Raw genomic sequence first — 17,651 nt, forward strand, 5'->3', positions numbered from 1 at the left:
TGCAAATAGAGACAATTTGACTTCCTCTCTTCCTATTTGAATACTTTTATTTCTTTCTCTTGCCTGATTGCCCTGACCAGAACTTCCAATACTATGTTGAATAGGAGTGGTGAGAGAGGGCATCCTTGTCTTGTGCCAGTTTTCAAAGGAAATGCTTCCAGCTTTTGCCCAATCAGTATGATATTGGCTGTGAGTTTGTCATAAATAGCTCTTGTTTTTTAATTTGTTCCATCAATACCTAGTTTATTGAGAGTTTTTAGCAGGAAGGGGTGTAGAATTTTATCGAAGGCCTTTTCTGCATCTATTGAGATAATCATATGGTTTTTGTCATTGGTTCTGTTTATATGATGAATTACGTTTATTGTTTTGCATATGTTGAACCAGCCTTGCATCTCAGGAATGAAGCTGACATGATCATGGTGGATAAGCTTTTTCATGTGCTGCTGGATTAGGTTTGCCAGTATTTTATTGAGGATTTTTGCATCAATGTTCATCAGAGATATTGGCCTGAAGTTTTCTTTTTTGTTGTTGTTGTTGTGTCTCTGCCAGGTTTTGGTATCAGGGTGATGCTGACCTCATAAAATGAGTTAGGGAGGAGTCTCTTTTTTTCTATTGTTTGGAATAGTTTCAGAAGGCATGGTACCAGCTCCTCTTTGTACCTCTGGTAGAATTCAGTTGTGAATTTGTCTGGTCCTGGGCTTTTCTTGGCTGGTAGGCTATTAATTACTGCTTCAATTTCAGAACTTATTATTGGTCTATTCAGGGATTTGACTTCTTCCTGGGTTAGTATTGGGAGGGTGTATGTGTTTCGGAATGTATCCACTTCTACTAGATTTTCTATTTTATTTGTGTAGAGGTGTTTATAGTATTCTCTAATGGTAGTTTGTATTTCTGTGGGATCAGTGGTGATATCCCCTTTGTCATTTTTTATTGTGTCTATTTGATTCTTCTTTCTTTTCTTCTTTATTAGTTGGGATAGTGGTCTATCTATTTTGTTAATCCTTTCAAAAAAGCAGCTCCTGGATTCATTGATTTTTTTGAAGGGTTTTTTGTGTCTCTGTCTCCTTCAGCTCTATTCTGATTTTAGTTATTTCTTGTCTTCTGCTAGCTTTTGAATTTGTTTGTTGTTGCTTCTCTAGTCCTTTTAATTGTAACACTAGGGTGTCGATTTTAGATCTTTCCCACTTCCTCCTGTGGGCATTTAGTGCTATAAATTTTCCTCTAAACACTTCTTTAGCTGTGTCCCAGAGATTCTGGTATGTTGTGTCTTTCTTCTTATTGGTTTTAAATAACTTATTTATTTATGCCTTTATTTTGTTTAGTCATTCAGGAGCAGGTTGTTCAGTTTCCATGTAGTTGTGTGGTTTTGAGTGAGTTTCTTAATCCTGAGTTCTAATTTGATTGCACTGTGGTCCTAGAGTCTGTTTGTTATGATTACCATTATTTTGCATTTGCTGAGGAGTGTTTTACTTCTCAGTAAAATTATGTGGTCAATTTTAGAATAAGTACGATCTGGGGCTGAGAAGAATGTATATTCTGTTGATTTGGGGTGGGGAGTTCTGTACATGTCTATTAGGTCTGTTTGATCCAGAGCTGAGTTCAAGTCCTGAATATCCTTGTGAGCAGTTTTGTTTTTTAGTTTTTTCTTTTATTTCTATTTTATTGTGCTCTAAGTTGTCATCTCCTTAAAATAACTTGTTATATTTTAAAGATGTTTGTTGTAAGCCTCAAGGTAACCACAATGCAAAAACCTATAATAGTACAGTAAAAACAAAAAACAATGAATTAAAAGCTTACTATCAGAGAAAATCACTTAACCATGAAGGAAGATGGTAATAAAGGAAGAGTCTGAGAACAACCAGAAAATAAGAAAAAAATTGTCAGTAGTAAGTCCTTACTTGTCAATAATAGCACTAAATACAAACGTTCTCAATTCTCCAATTAAACGTTGTAGAGGTGCTGAATGGGTAAAGAAACAAGACCCAAGTACATGCTGCCTTCAAGAATGACAAGCAATTTAGAGATTCAATGCAATCCCTGTCAAAATTCTGACTTTCTTCACACACACACACACACAAAAATCCTCAAAATTTGTATAGAACCACACACTAGAAAATTCCCTGAATAGCCCAAGCAATCCTGAGTAAACAAACAAAAAAACAACAACAACAAAAAACCAAACAAACAAAAAAACAAAGCTGGAAGCATCATACTATCCAACTTTAAAACATACTACAAAGGTATGGTAACCAAATTAGCATGACTAGTAGAAAAACAGACATGTACACTTGTAGAATAGAATAGAGAACCCAGATATCAGTAAACACATTTAAAGATAGATCAGTTTTTACAAAGACACCAAGAACAGACAATGGGGGAAGGGCAGTCTCTTTAATAAATGGTGCTGGGAAAACCAGACAACCATATGCATAAGAGTGAAATTAGACTCCTATGTTTCAGTGTATACGAAAATTTAATCAAAATGAATTAAAGACTTAAATATAATGCCTGAAACTATGAAGCTACTAGAAGAAAACATTGGGGAAACATTCCAGGACATTGGTCTGGGCAAAGCACGGGCAACAAGAACAAAAATTGACAATTGAGATTACATCAAGCTAAAAAGCTTCTGTACAGCAAGGAAAACAATCACCAAAGTAAAGAGACAGCTCAGAATGGGAGAAAATTTTTACAAACTATCCATTTCACAAGTATTGGTAACTAGAATATATAAGGAGCTCCAACGATTCAATAGCGTAAAACAAATTAATCTGATTTTAAAATGGACAACAAATCTGAACAGACATTTCTCAGATGAAGGCATACAAATGGCCAACAGTTATATGAAAATATGCTCAACATCACTAGTCACAAGAGAAATGCAAATCCAAACCACAATGAGATATCATCTAACCCCACTTACAATGGCATTTATCAAAATGACAAGTAATAACAGATGCTGGTGAGGATGGAGAGAAAGGGGAACCCTCATACATGTTGGTGGAAATGTAAATTAAAATGACCACTATGAAAAATGGTATGGAGTTCCTCCTAAAACTAAAAATAGAGCTACACATGACCCAGCAATTAACTACTGCGTATATATCCAAAAGAAATAAAACTGATATATCAAAGAGATATCTGCACTCCCACGTTTATTGTAGAATTATTCACAATAGCCAAAATATGTAATCAACCTAAGTGTCCATCAGTGGATGAGTGTATAAAGAAACTGTGGTATGTATACATAATGGAATATTATTCAACCACAATAACTAATGCAAACCTGTCATTTGCAGCAACATAGCTGGAACTGGAGGTCATTATGCTATGTGAAATAAGCCAAGCACAGAGAGACAAACATGGCTTATTCTCACTCATATGTGGTAGACACAAAAGTAGATATCATGAAGATAGAGACTAGATTGATGGTTACCAAGGCCAAGAATTGTTGGGAGTGAGGAGGAAGAACAGAGATTGAATAGTGGGTAAAAGTATACAGTTAATTGAAAGAAATAAGACATTGTGTTCCATAGTTCAGTAGGGTGAGTCAATCTATTGCACATTTCAAAACAGCTAGAAGAGAATGATTCAAATGTTCCTAGCACAAAGAAAAGTATTTAAGATGATGTACATCCCAATTACCCAGATTTGATTGTATTAATCCGGTCTCACACTACTATAAAAAACTGCCCCAAAATGGATAATTTTTAAATAAAAGAGGCATGATTGACTCACAGTTCAGCAGGGCCAGGGAGGCCTCAGGAAACTTACAATCATGACAGAATGCACCTCTTAACAGGGCGTCAGGACAGAGAATGAGTGTCAAGTGAAAGGGGAAGCCCCTTGTAAAACCATCAGACCTCATGAGAACTCATTCATTATCACAAGAACAACATGGGGGAAATCGCATGATTCAATTACCTCCCACTGCTCCCTCCCTTGACACGTGGGGATTATGGGAACTGAAATTCAAGATGAGATTTGGATGGGGAAACAGCCAAACCATATCATGAATGTATCAGACTATCACTTGTATCCCCCAAAATTTGTACATTTTTATGTATTAATGAAAAATTTAAAAATTATAAAGTATACAATAATCATACAAATACATGACAATAAATGATATAGTACAAGTTCAGAGAGGGTACCATATTTATTATGTTTGTTTTTGGATTATATACTGGTAAGGGGTGCATCTTACATATTCATTCCCTGACTTAACTTTATTGTGATAAACTTTAAAGGTTGCACCTCTTACATCTATGGCCACACACACACACACACACCCCAGAGAAAAAGTGTGACATTAGAAACAAAACTAGACATTTTAAAGAGGTTTGATGATGAACAGCAAGGTGTGGATGTTGGAAGACTCATGTTTACCCCTCACTAGGATAGGGAGTAAACGTCCCTCCCCACATTACCCACCACCACTATGACCTCTGTCACTCACAGATTCACCAAAAATTGGGTACTTATCTTGTTTTCATTAATTTTTCTGAAATGTATATATAATTCACATATATTTCAGTGTTTAATATTAGAAGTATTTTGATCTTTATTTAGAAGTTTGATGATGTTTTTGTGACCAGAAATATGCCTTAGGAAAATAACTATTACTTCTATCAATTAGTCTATAGCAAAATCTGTTTTGTTGTTCATTTCATTTAAAGTCACAGTTTCTAAGAATTTATTGATGAGGTTAAGTGAGGTCTTACAGTACACTGCTTTAGTGGGTCATTAGTCAAAGTCTTCTCCCAAGGCCATTAATTTTCCAATATTTCCAACCTAGGCCTTACTAGTATAGTGGACTCTGGTAACCAGGGAAAGCCCTTGGAAGATAAACAGTGAGCACTGAAGTGGTGCAGATCAGGTGGATATGGGTGGGTATCCAATAGCACAGGCTATAGCTCTGAATTTTATTCACTTCAAGTTTTGTTAGCATATTTAATAAGAAAGTACTGGAAACCATGGAAGAATGCTCTTTGATTTTTTCATTTGCATTTTTCCTTATTTCTAAAGACAAGTAAAATTTTTAAAACAAATTAAGAGAGAATAAACAAATTTTGTTATGCTTTTGTTTTGAGAAATACTCTTTGAGGTTTGCTATATTGCTCTACATTTTCAATTATTAAAAAAGCAAATTACTATAGCTAGTATTTTTTCTATCACTGAAAAAAAAGCCTTTAAGTAGAAGCAAAAAAAAAAAAAAAAAAAAAAAAAAGAAGAGTTTTCCATTAGGTAAAACTCTTCAACTGCCATTTGTGAATCTTTCCTATTAGTTTCATGACAAATGAAATTTGAGAAATTAGAGAAATTGGGAAAAATTAACTCACCTCCTTCAGACTATCTGCACAACCTTCTTACATTTGCTGTATGTTCAGGCGGTCTCTTCATGAATAAGCTTCACTCTAAAGAGAGGAAAAGACTACTGAGGTAAATTACTTATCTGGTTTTAGATATCCGTTTGCATTTGGAAATCATGGTCATTTGGCTCAGTGGTAAATGAAAATGATTTCAACAGGATTTTTTCACAATTTTCTGGGAGCTGCAGGAACCCCACTTACTTTGCCAAAGGCCACTGAATCCAACTTTCACAGTAAAAGGAATTCCCAGGATGCCTGGAGTCATATTACATGGGTTAATCAACATTAACCCACGGTTAATGTTAATCAACATGAACCTGGAGTTGCTTCACTTGTGCTAATTCCCATTTCAAATTTAATTATCATTTTAGAAACTTTCTTGTGCTTCTCTAATTATTTTAATTATGCAAAATGTCAGATTATCTACTTCCCCACACTGTGTTTTAGAATTTGCTTATAGCAAAAAATGAAAGTATTGCTCTGGAATTCAGAAGCAAGGGAGACACAATAGCTAAAACTAACCAGATGTCAGTACCATGTTATTTGTAAAGACAGAATTTTTTGTTTGTTTGTTTGTTTTTGCTGTTCTGTTCACCATTGTGCTCTCAGCAACTAAACATTCTACGTGTACAGAAGCAAAATAACTAAGAACTTCTGAAGGTACTTCCATGATTTCTTGATTTTTATAATATAATCCACTCTGAATAATTCTGAGTTCTTGAACAAATTTGGTATGCAAAGGTATAAAATGTGTCCTCATGTGCTGGCATTGTGGTACTGTACTAATGCTTGGCACAATGGAAGCAGTGAACACGGCAAGGAAGTAAGGACTGCTTTCATCAAAAGGGCACAACTCTGCTAGATACCCTTTAAATTTGAATATGATGATTTTGAGGACCATGGGAAATGTCTTAAAGAAACAGGTTGCTACAAATAGAAAAGCTAATTTTAGAACAACCCTTGAAATTAATTTCCTTTCTTTCAAAATGATTCTCACTGACTATTTTGAATATCAATATAAAAACTAATATATAAGTATATATAAATATATAAAACTATATATTTATTACAATTAATATTTTATGTCCATATGGCACTTTTTCTTCCATTTCATTTTGCAGTATTCTTCGTGATGCTAAAATGCTATATATAAGAGACAAACAATGATCTTATCAACAGATACATCACCTTCAGAAAGAATCAACAGAAACATGACTATTTTACAGAAATGTCTTGTATTTTTTAAAAAAATCTTTTAATGGTGATGAAACAAAAAAGCAAATACAGAAAACACATACTAAAAACAAACAATTTGTTATGCAGCAGGATCTTAGGATGATCTAAGGCCCATCGGAAGCCTTCAAAACAGGCAGAAAATGATTACTATCTGAGTCTCTGTCAATAGAACACTGAGTAAAAATACATGGTTACCTAGTTCAATTTTAATAGGCAGTATTAACCAGCAATGCCCCCCAATGGAATGGGATATAAATTATAAATGAATATAAGTATATACAGTGATATATAATATGTGCTGTAGGCAAGTTCTGAATTTTAGCAACTAAATGTCTACATCAATGCAAATATTACACTTTTCTGAGAGGTATAGAGATAGAACCTAAATAATTCAAAATTTAATGCAAATGAGAACTGACTTATGCATTAGGCACAGTAGGCATAGTGCCTAGGGCCTACAATAATTTTAGGGGCCCATGAAGTTGTTTTAATTGCCTTTAAAGTCAGAACAAAAACATGAAGTTTTACAGTCTAAGAAAGTGTTATTTTTTCTCACAACAGAAATAAAGATAAAATTTTTAGGACCCACAAAAATCTCCTACATTTTACCTAAAACAGGAAAAATGTTGAAGTATTTTAAGTTACACCAAAAATGATTTTAAGTATTGATATTATGATGGCTGCAGAGTCCCACAAAGGTAAAAATGTCTAAGGCCCACAAAAGTTATTTTGTACTCATGCCAACATCAAATGAATGCAAATGGAGAACTTTTTTGTTTTAATTTTTTTAATAAGCAAATCTGAAAGCATTTTGGATAGCCTTGCTTTCGGATAATCATATTTAGATAAAAGAAAACTCTATTGATTAGAAAGATGAGCCTACCTTCACACAGTGCTATAGAAAGCATGCAACTGCCAAGAGAGCAATAGAGCAACAGCCAGCTTGGAAGTCATATTTACACTGGATTGTTTCTTTCCAGTTTCCCACAGCCCCTAGACACTGGAGTGCTTAGCTGTCCCTGGGGACTTGTTGTGCTGGCTGGAGTGCTCCTGACGCTTTTTATATTATTGCAACACTAAATGTGTATGGATAGTCATCCTTGCACTATGTTACTGGAAATTACACAAAATTCAATATGCCACTATGCACTTTGAAACCAACCCTGACAGAAACAAACACTCCCAGGTCTCAGTAAATTTTCAGCATGCTTAAAATTTAACCTGATTTAGTATAACTATTTTGTTAAATGTACACACCTCTCAATTTGATTGTTATTTTTATTTGAATTTCTAATATTATAGCATTTATATTTTGAAACAAACTTAAAACTTATATAGAAAAGTTGAAAGAAGAGTCTAAAGAATTCCAGAATGTTTTTTGCCCAGATTTTCCAGTATTTCCTAAGAACAAGAAAATTCTCTTATAAAAGCGGAATACAACTATCAAAACTAGGAAATTAATGGTGATACAATGCTAATACCTAATCTATAGATTTTATTCAAATTATGACAATTATCCCAATAATATCCTTTACTTCGATGGGTGGATAAATGAATGGATAGGTAGATAAAACTGCTTCAGGGTCCAATGCACGTTCAAGTATTGCATTTAGTTGTCATGTTTCTTTAGTCTTCTTTATTCTGGAGTAATTCCTCAATTTGAATTTATATGATGTTTCCTTATGATTAGGTCCATTTTTGGCAGCAATATTCCAGGGTGCTGTTGTGTACTTCTCAGTACAATTTATTATAATATATCCCTGATATGGTTTGGTTCTGTGTCCCCACCCAAATTCCATGTTAAATTGTAATTCCCAGTGTTGGAGGAGGTACCTGCTGTGAGGTGATTAAATCATGGGGATAATTTCCCCCTTGCTGTTCTCATGATAGTGAGTTATCTTGAGAGCTGATGGTTTAAAAGTGTGTGGCACTTCCCCATTCACTCTCTCTCTCTCTCTCATGCCACTGTGTGAAGAGGTGCTTGCTTCCCCTTCACCCTTCTACCATGATTATAAGTTTCCCGTGGTTTTCCAGTCATGCTTCCTGTACAGCCTGCAGAACTGTGAGAAAATTAAACCTCTTTTTCTTATAAATTACCTAGCCTCAGGTAGTTCTTTATAGTAGACTCCAATTTGGAATACAACCCCTATTTCCAAATATACAAAAATAATTAAAAGGATTTCTCCCCAGGAAGTAGGATATTAAAATATGTTTATGTCCTGGAAAAAAAATTGCTGAATATATTAGTTTGCTAGGGCTGCCATAACAAAATGCCTTAGACTGGGTGGCTTACATAACAGGAATTTATTTTCTTACAGTTCTAGAGGCTGGAAGTCCAAGATCAAGGTTTCAATAGCTTTGATTTTTTCTGAGGACTCTCTCCTTGGCTTGAAGATAGTTGCCTTGTCATTGTGTCCTCACATGCAATGGTCCCCAACCTCTTTGGCACCACGGACCAATTTCATGGAAGACTATTTTTCTGTGGATTGGGGTAAGGGGATGCTTTAGGGATAATTCAAGCGCATTTACATTTATTGTATACTTTATTTCTATTATTATTACACTGCAATATATAATTAAATAATTATACAACTCTATAATGTAGAATCAGTGGGAGCTCTGAGCTTGTTTTCCTGCAACTAGATAGTCCCATGTGCGGGTGATGGGAGGCAGTGACACCTGAAGTATATTGCTTATGCCCAGTCGGCTCCATAATCTCATTTTGGTTGCTGTCACTGCAGAAAACCCTGCTTCACAAAGATTGGATATTGGAAATGGAAGCAGGATTTTCAGTACTTTTGTGGCAGTCTCGGGATATTCCACCTTGACTTTAATCCAGAATGTATGGAGATTCGAAGTTGTCTCAAATATGCTTTTAAGGCCATTGTCATTTGCCGTCTCAAACAGTTGATCCTCTTCTAGCACGGACAAGTCAGTTCACTTGGCTTATTCACAAATGGGACAGATTCATTTCTTCACAGTCCTAGGGTTTTTGTAGTTAGAAAATAATGCTTAAACTCTTTTGAAAGCTGAGATAGGTGATCATGCACTAGCTTGGAGAAAGAAGGCCATGGCTCAATCTTTTCCAAAATCTTTGCTAATTTTGGAACATGTCAAAAATCCCACTGTTCACTTGTTGCCCCCATAATTCCAAATTGGCTTTGAATGCAGTCCCTCTATCTGCCGACTTGAACACAGCTGTCATTCTTCTCTGAAGTGAAAGATTGAGTTCACTGAGCAGGTTGAATATGTCCACAAGTAAGCAAGTTTTGTAACCCATTCTGTGTCACTGAAACATGCTGCCAGTGGTGACTGTTTTTCTAAAATAAATCTCTGGAGTGGTTCTCATAACTCAAACACTCTGGCCAGTGATCTAACTTTAGAAAGCAATGTCGAGCAAGATGGCCGAATAGGAACAGCTCCAGTCACCAAGTCCCAGCGCGAGCGACACAGAAGACCGGTGATTTCTGCATTTTCAACTGAGGTCCTGGGTTCATCTCCCTAGGGAGTGCCGGACAATCAGTGCTGGTCAGCTGCTGTGGCCGACCAGCGAGAGCTAAAGCAGGGGGAGGCATCGCCTCACCTGGGAAGCGCAAGGGGGAAGGGAATCCCTTTTCCTAGCCAGGGGAACTGAGACACACAACACCTGGAAAATCGGGTAACTCCCACCCCAATACTGTGCTTTAAGCAAACAGGCACACCAGGAGATTATATCCCACACCTGGCCAGGAGGGTCCCACGCCCACGGAGCCTCCCTCATTGCCAGCACAGCAGTCTCTGATCTAACCGCAAGGCAGCAGCGAGGCTAGGGGAGGGGTGCCCGCCATTGCTGAGGCTTAAGTAGGTAAACAAAGCCGCTGGGAAGCTCGAACTGGGTGGAGCTCACAGCAGCTCAAGGGAACCTGCCTGTCTCTGTAGACTCCACCACTGGGGACAGGGCACAGCTAAACAACAAAAGCAGCAGAAACCTCTGCAGACGCAAACGACTCTGACAGCTTTGAAGAGAGCAGTGGATCTCCCAACATGGAGGTTGAGATCTGAGAAGGGACAGACTGCCTGCTCAAGTGGGTCCCTGACCCCTGAGTAGCCTAACTGGGAGACATCCCCCACTAGGGGCAGTCTGACACCCCACACCTCACAGGGTGGAGTACACCCCTGAGAGGAAGCTTCCAAAACAAGAATCAGACAGGTACCCTCGCTGTTCAGCAATATTCTATCTTCTGCAGCCTCTGCTGCTGATACCCAGGCAAACAGGGTCTGGAGTGGACCTCAAGCAATCTCCAACAGACCTACAGCTGAGGGTCCTGACTGTTAGAAGGAAAAATAACAAACAGGAAGGACACCCACACCAAAACCCCATCAGTACGTCACCATCATCAAAGACCAGAGGCAGATAAAACCACAAAGATGGGGAAAAAGCAGGGCAGAAAAGCTGGAAATTCAAAAAATAAGAGCGCATCTCCCCCAGCAAAGGAGCGCAGCTCATCGCCAGCAACGGATCAAAGCTGGACGGAGAATGACTTTGAGGAGATGAGAGAAGAAGGCTTCAGTCCATCAAACGTCTCAGAGCTAAAGGAGGAATTACGTACCCAGCGCAAAGAAACTAAAAATCTTGAAAAAGAGTGGAAGAATTGATATCTAGAGTAATTAATTCAGAGAAGGTCATAAATAAAATGAAAGAGATGAAAACCATGACATGAGAAATACGTGACAAATGCACAAGCTTCAGTAACCGACTCGATCAACTGGAAGAAAGAGTATCAGAGATTGAGGATCAAATGAATGAAATGAAGTGAGAAGAGACACCAAAAGAAAAAAGAAGAAAAAGAAATGAACAAAGCCTGCAAGAAGTATGGGATTATGTGAAAAGACCAAATCTACATCTGATTGGGGTGCCTGAAAGTGAGGGGGGAAATGTAACCAAGTTGGAAAACACTCTTCAGGATATCATCCAGGAGAACTTCCCAGACCTAGTAGGGCAAGCCAACATTCAAATCCAGGAAATACAGAGAACGCCACAAAGATACTCCTCGAGAAGAGCAACTCCAAGACACATAATTGCCAGATTCACCAAAGTTGAAATGAAGGAAAAAATCTTAAGGGCAGCCAGAGAGAAAGGTCGGGTTACCCACAAAGGGAAGCCCATCAGACTAACAGCAGATCTCTCGGCAGAAACTCTACAAGCCAGAAGAGAGTGGGGGCCAATATTCAACATTCTTAAAGAAAAGAATTTTAAACCCAGAATTTCATATCCAGCCAAACTAAGTTTCATAAGTGAAGGAGAAATAAAATCCTTTACAGATAAGCAAATGCTTAGAGATTTTGTCACCACCAGGCCTGCCTTACAAGAGACCCTGAAGGAAGCACTAAACATGGAAAGGAACAACTGGTACCAGCCATTGCAAAAACATGCCAAAATGTAAAGACCATCAAGGCTAGGAAGAAACTGCATCAACTAACGAGCAAAATAACCAGTTAATATCATAATGGCAGGATCAAGTTCACACATAACAATCTTAACCTTAAATGTAAATGGACTCAATGCTCGAATTAAAAGACACAGACTGGCAAACTGGATAAAGAGTCAAGACCCATCAGTCTGCTGTATTCAGGAGACGCATCTCACATGCAGAGACATACATAGGCTCAAAATAAAGGGATGGAGGAAGATCTACCAAGCAAATGGAGAACAAAAAAAAGCAGGGGTTGCAATACTAGTCTCTGATAAAATAGACTTTAAACCATCAAAGATCAAAACAGACAAGGCCATTACATAATGGTAAAGAGAACAATTCAACAGGAAGAGCTAACTATCCTAAATATATATGCACCCAATACAGGAGCACCCAGATTCATAAAGCAAGTCCTTAGAGACTTACAAAGAGATTTAGACTCCCATACAATAATAATGGGAGACTTCAACACTCCACTGTCAACATTAGACAGATCAACGAGACAGAAGTTAACAAGGATATCCAGGAATTGAACTCATCTCTGCACCAAGCAGACCTAATAGACATCTATAGAACTCTCCACCCCAGATCAACAGAATATACATTCTTCTCAGCACCACATCGCACTTATTCCAAAATTGACCACATAATTGGAAGTAAAGCACTCCTCAGCAAATGTACAAGAACAGAAATTATAACAAACTGTCTCTCAGACCACAGTGCAATCAAACTAGAACTCAGGACTAAGAAACTCAATCAAAACCGCTCAACTACATGGAAACTGAACAACCTGCTCCTGAATGACTACTGGGTACATAACGAAATGAAGGCAGAAATAAAGATGTTCTTTGAAACCAATGAGAACAAAGATACAACATACCAGAATCTCTGGGACACATTTAAGGCAGTGTGTAGAGCGAAATTTGTAGCACTAAATGCCCACAAGAGAAAGCAGGAAAGATCTAAAATTGACACTCTAACATCACAATTAAAAGAAATAGAGAAGTAAGAGCAAACACATTCGAAAGCTAGCAGAAGGCAAGAAATAACTAAAATCAGAGAAGAACTGAAGGAGATAGAGACACAAAAAACCCTCCAAAAAAATCAATGAATCCAGGAGTTGGTTTTTTGAGAAGATCAACAAAATTGACAGACCGCTAGCAAGACTAATAAAGAAGAAAAGAGAAGAATCAAATAGACGCAATAAAAAATGATAAAGGGGATATCACCACCGACCCCACAGAAATACAAACTACCATCACAGAATACTATAAACACCTCTACACAAATAAACTAGAAAATCTAGAAGAAATGGATAATTTCCTGGACCCTTACACTCTCCCAAGACTAAACCAGGAAGAAGTTGAATCCCTGAATAGACCAATAGCAGGCTCTGAAATTGAGGCAATAATTAGTAGCCTACCAACCAAAAAAACTCCAGGACCAGATGGATTCACAGCTGAATTCTACCAGAGGTACAAAGAGGAGCTGGTACCATTCCTTCTGAAGCTATTCCAATCAATGGAAAAAGAGGGAATCCTCCCTAACTCATTTTATGAGGCCAACATCATCCTGATACCAAAGCCTGGCAGAGACACAACAAAAAAAGAGAATTTTAGACCAATATCCCTGATGAACATCGATGCAAAAATCCTCAATAAAATACTGGCAAACCGGATTCAGCAACACATCAAAAAGCTTATCCACCATGATCAAGTGGGCTTCATCCCTGGGATGCAAGGCTGGTTCAACATTCTCAAATCAATAAACATAATCCAGCATATAAACAGAACCAAAGACAAGAACCACATGATTATCTCAATAGATGCAGAAAAGGCCTTTGACAAAATTCAACAGCCCTTCATGCTAAAAACGCTCAATAAATTCGGTATTGATGTAACGTACCTCAAAATAATAAGAGCTATTTATGACAAACCCACAGCCAATATCATACTGAATGGGCAAAAACTGAAAAAATTCCCTTTGAAAACTGGCACAAGACAGGGATGCCCTCTCTCAACACTCCTATTCAACATAGTATTGGAAGTTCTGGCTAGGGCAATCAGGCAGGAGAAAGAAATCAAGGATATTCAGTTAGGAAAAGAAGAAGTCAAATTGTCCCTGTTTGCAGATGACATGATTGTGTATTTAGAAAACCCCATTGTCTCAGCCCAAAATCTCCTTAAGCTGATAAGCAACTTCAGCAAAGTCTCAGGATACAAAATTAATGTGCAAAAATCACAAGCATTCTTATACACCAGTAACAGACAAACAGAGAGCCAAATCAGGAATGAACTTCCATTCACAATTGCTTCAAAGAGAATAAAATACCTAGGAATCCATCTTACAAGGGATGTAAAGGAGAACTACAAACCACTGCTCAGTGAAATAAAAGAAGACACAAACAAATGGAAGAACATACCATGCTCATGGATAGGAAGAGTCAATATCGTGAAAATGGCCATACTGCCCAAGGTTATTTATAGATTCAATGCCATCCCCATCAAGCTACCAATGGGTTTCTTCACAGAATTGGAAAAAACTGCTGTAAAGTTCATATGGAACCAAAAAAGAGCCCGCATCTCCAAAACAATCCTAAGTCAAAAGAACAAAGCTGGAGGCATCACGCCATCACGCTACCTGACTTCAAACTATACTACAAGGCTACAGTAGCCAAAACAGCATGGTACTGGTACCAAAACAGAGATATAGACCAATGGAACAGAACAGAGTCCTCGGAAATAATACCACACATCTACAGCCATCTGATCTTTGACAAACCTGAGAGAAACAAGAAATAGGGAAAGGATTCCCTATTTAATAAATGGTGCTGGGAAAATTGGCTAGCCATAAGGAGAAAGCTGAAACTGGATCCTTTCCTTACTCCTTATACGAAAATTAATTCAAGATGGATTAGAGACTTAAATGTTAGACCTAATACCATAAAAACCCTAGAGGAAAACCCATTCAGGATATAGGCATGGGCAAAGACTTCATGTCTAAAACACCAAAGGCAATGGCAGCAAAAGCCAAAATTGACAAATGGGATCTAATTAAACTAAAGAGCTTCTGCACAGCAAAAGAAACTACCATCAGAGTGAACAGGCAACCTACAGAATGGGAGACAATTTTTGCAATCTACTCATGTGACAAAGGGCTAATATCCAGAACCTACAAAGAACTCAAACAAATTTACAAGAAAAAAACAAACAACCCCATCAAAAAGTGGGCAAAGGATATGAACAGACATTTCTCAAAAGAAGACATGCATACAGCCAACAGACACATGAAAAAATGCTCATCATCACTGGCCATCAGAGAAATGCAAATCAAAACCACAATGAGATACCATCTTACACCAGTTAGAATGGCAACCATTAAAAAGTCAGGAAACAACAGGTGCTGGAGAGGATGTGGAGAAATAGGAACACTTTTACACTGTTGGTGGGACTGTAAACTAGTTCAACCATTATGGAAAACAGTATGGCGATTCCTCAAGGATCTAGAACTAGATGTACCATATGACCCAGCCATCCCATAACTGGGTATATACCCAAAGGATTATAAATCATGCTGCTGTAAAGACACATGCACACGTATGTTTATTGCAGCACTATTCACAATAGCAAAGACTTGGAATCAACCCAAATGTCCATCAGTGACAGACTGGACTAAGAAAATGTGGCACATATACACCGTGGAATACTATGCAGCCATAAAAAAGGATGAGTTTGTGTCCTTTGTAGGGACATGGATGCAGCTGGAAACCATCATTCTTAGCAAACTATCACAAGAACAGAAAACCAAACACCGCATGTTCTCACTCATAGGTGGGAACTGAACAATGAGATCACTTGGACTCTGGAAGGGGAACATCACACACCGGGGCCTATCATGGGGGGATTGCATGGGAGTTATACCTGATGTAAATGACGAGTTGATGGGTGCTGACGAGTTGATGGGTGCAGCACACCAACATGGCACAAATATACATATGTAACAAATCTGCACGTTATGCACATGTTTCCTTGAACTTAAAGTATAATAATAATAATAAATAAATAAATAAAAAAGAAAGCAATCTCACTTATGTGTATAAGAGAAGATTGTATGCTCTGTGTCCATCTCCTTGCAGAGATGCATGAACAGACATGAGTTAAGGGCATGCACTTTAATGTGGTTATTAATTTTAATCACACCTTGCAAAACGTTGTTAAATTTAGGTGACATTTTTTGGCTAGCTGACATTTTCCTATGGATGGCACAGTGTGAAGAGTTACATTCAGAAGTGACCTCGTTGACCCAAGTAGTGAAACCAGAAAGCTGTCCAGTCATGGCAATTGGTCCTTCCATGCTTATACCAACACAAAATGACCAATTGAGTTTTCCTGATATGCAGTCATTCAAAGACTTGAATAGTTCTGCAGCTATCATACTAGTTGGCAACAAAAGTGCACATAACATATCCTCATGTACATCTTCTGAAAAATATATTGCACAAAAATAAGTATTGTTGCCTTACCAACATTGGTAGACTCATCAACCCGGATCACATACTGTGATGGCTCATTAACTCTCCGTAACAATTGTGCCTCCACATTCTCTGCTTTTTCTTCAAATCATCTAGTTATGGTGCTAGCCGAATGAGAAACACATGCCGCCTTTTGACTGCAGCCTCTCCTAAAAGTTCATGGCATATGTGCTGGCAGCAGGCAGGATCAACTCTTCACCAATAGTAAAGGGCCTCTTAACTTTAGCAATGTGATTAGCCACTACAAATGATGCTGTCAGTACAGACACCTTTAATAAAATGCTGGCTTTCAATAATTGCTTCTGTTCTTCTTGTCCATACTGTTTTTTCCTTTTTAAAAACTCCAAAGTCTTGTTTAATGCAGGGTGCTTGGTCTCCACACAGTGAAGCAGTCTTGAAGGTTTCATGGCTTCAATGGATAGCCAGTCACCACATATTATACAAAGAGGTCTTGGAGAATGTGAATTGTCTGGTGCAATGAACCTGTAATTTAAGTAGGACTCATAGTATTTCCTCTTAAATGCAGCTTTCTTTTTGTTGTTTGTTGGCAGTCTTAGAGTCTTCTGCTGTCTCATCATTGGGTCTTCCCTCTTTTCAAAGAAACTCTCCAGTGAAGATTATTTTTATTCATTTTGGCTAGGGTTAGCTTGTGGGCTTACAAAAACTATGATTGAGACAGGTGTGCAGTGCTGCAAAGAGGTGCGGATGGAAGTGGTAAATAAAATAATGGGCAGGACACACATGGACTAAAATAAGTGTCAGATTCTGACTTAAAGCCTGCCACCAGATGCAGCTGTACAGTTGAAGTACATCAACTCCCTTGCCACTATAAAGTCAGCCACCAGGTGCAGCTTGATTATCACCTGCCACTCACTGATAGGGTTTTGATATGAGTCTGCAGGCAACTGATTTATTATGGTCTCTGGGCAGTCAAACCTCTCTGCTAATGTTAGTCTGTGCTTGCAACCACTCCTCAGAGCTAGCATCACCACCTCAGCTCCACCTCAGATCATCAGGTATTAGATTCTCATAAGGAGCATGCAACCTAGATCCTTCTCA

General features: G+C 37.9%; 1 protein-coding gene across 4 annotated transcripts in view; it reads right to left on the reverse strand.

The window, feature by feature from the left end:
- The window catches only part of MTHFD2L (methylenetetrahydrofolate dehydrogenase (NADP+ dependent) 2 like), a 186,423-nt gene extending 178,847 nt beyond the window's left edge, over nt 1–7,576 (reverse strand). For all 4 annotated transcript variants that reach the window (XR_012434869.1, XR_012434868.1, XM_065545094.1 and 1 more), the window contains exons 1-2: nt 7,492–7,576; nt 5,343–5,417 (exon numbers count right to left, since the gene is read on the reverse strand). The gene's annotated coding sequence lies outside the window, so the exon portion shown is untranslated. The remainder of the gene's footprint in view (nt 1–5,342; nt 5,418–7,491) is intronic.
- Nucleotides 7,577–17,651: the final 10,075 nt, after the last annotated feature.

The sequence above is a fragment of the Macaca fascicularis genome, chromosome 5 (genome assembly GCF_037993035.2).
Source record: "Macaca fascicularis isolate 582-1 chromosome 5, T2T-MFA8v1.1".
Classification (NCBI taxonomy): Eukaryota; Metazoa; Chordata; class Mammalia; order Primates; family Cercopithecidae; genus Macaca; species Macaca fascicularis.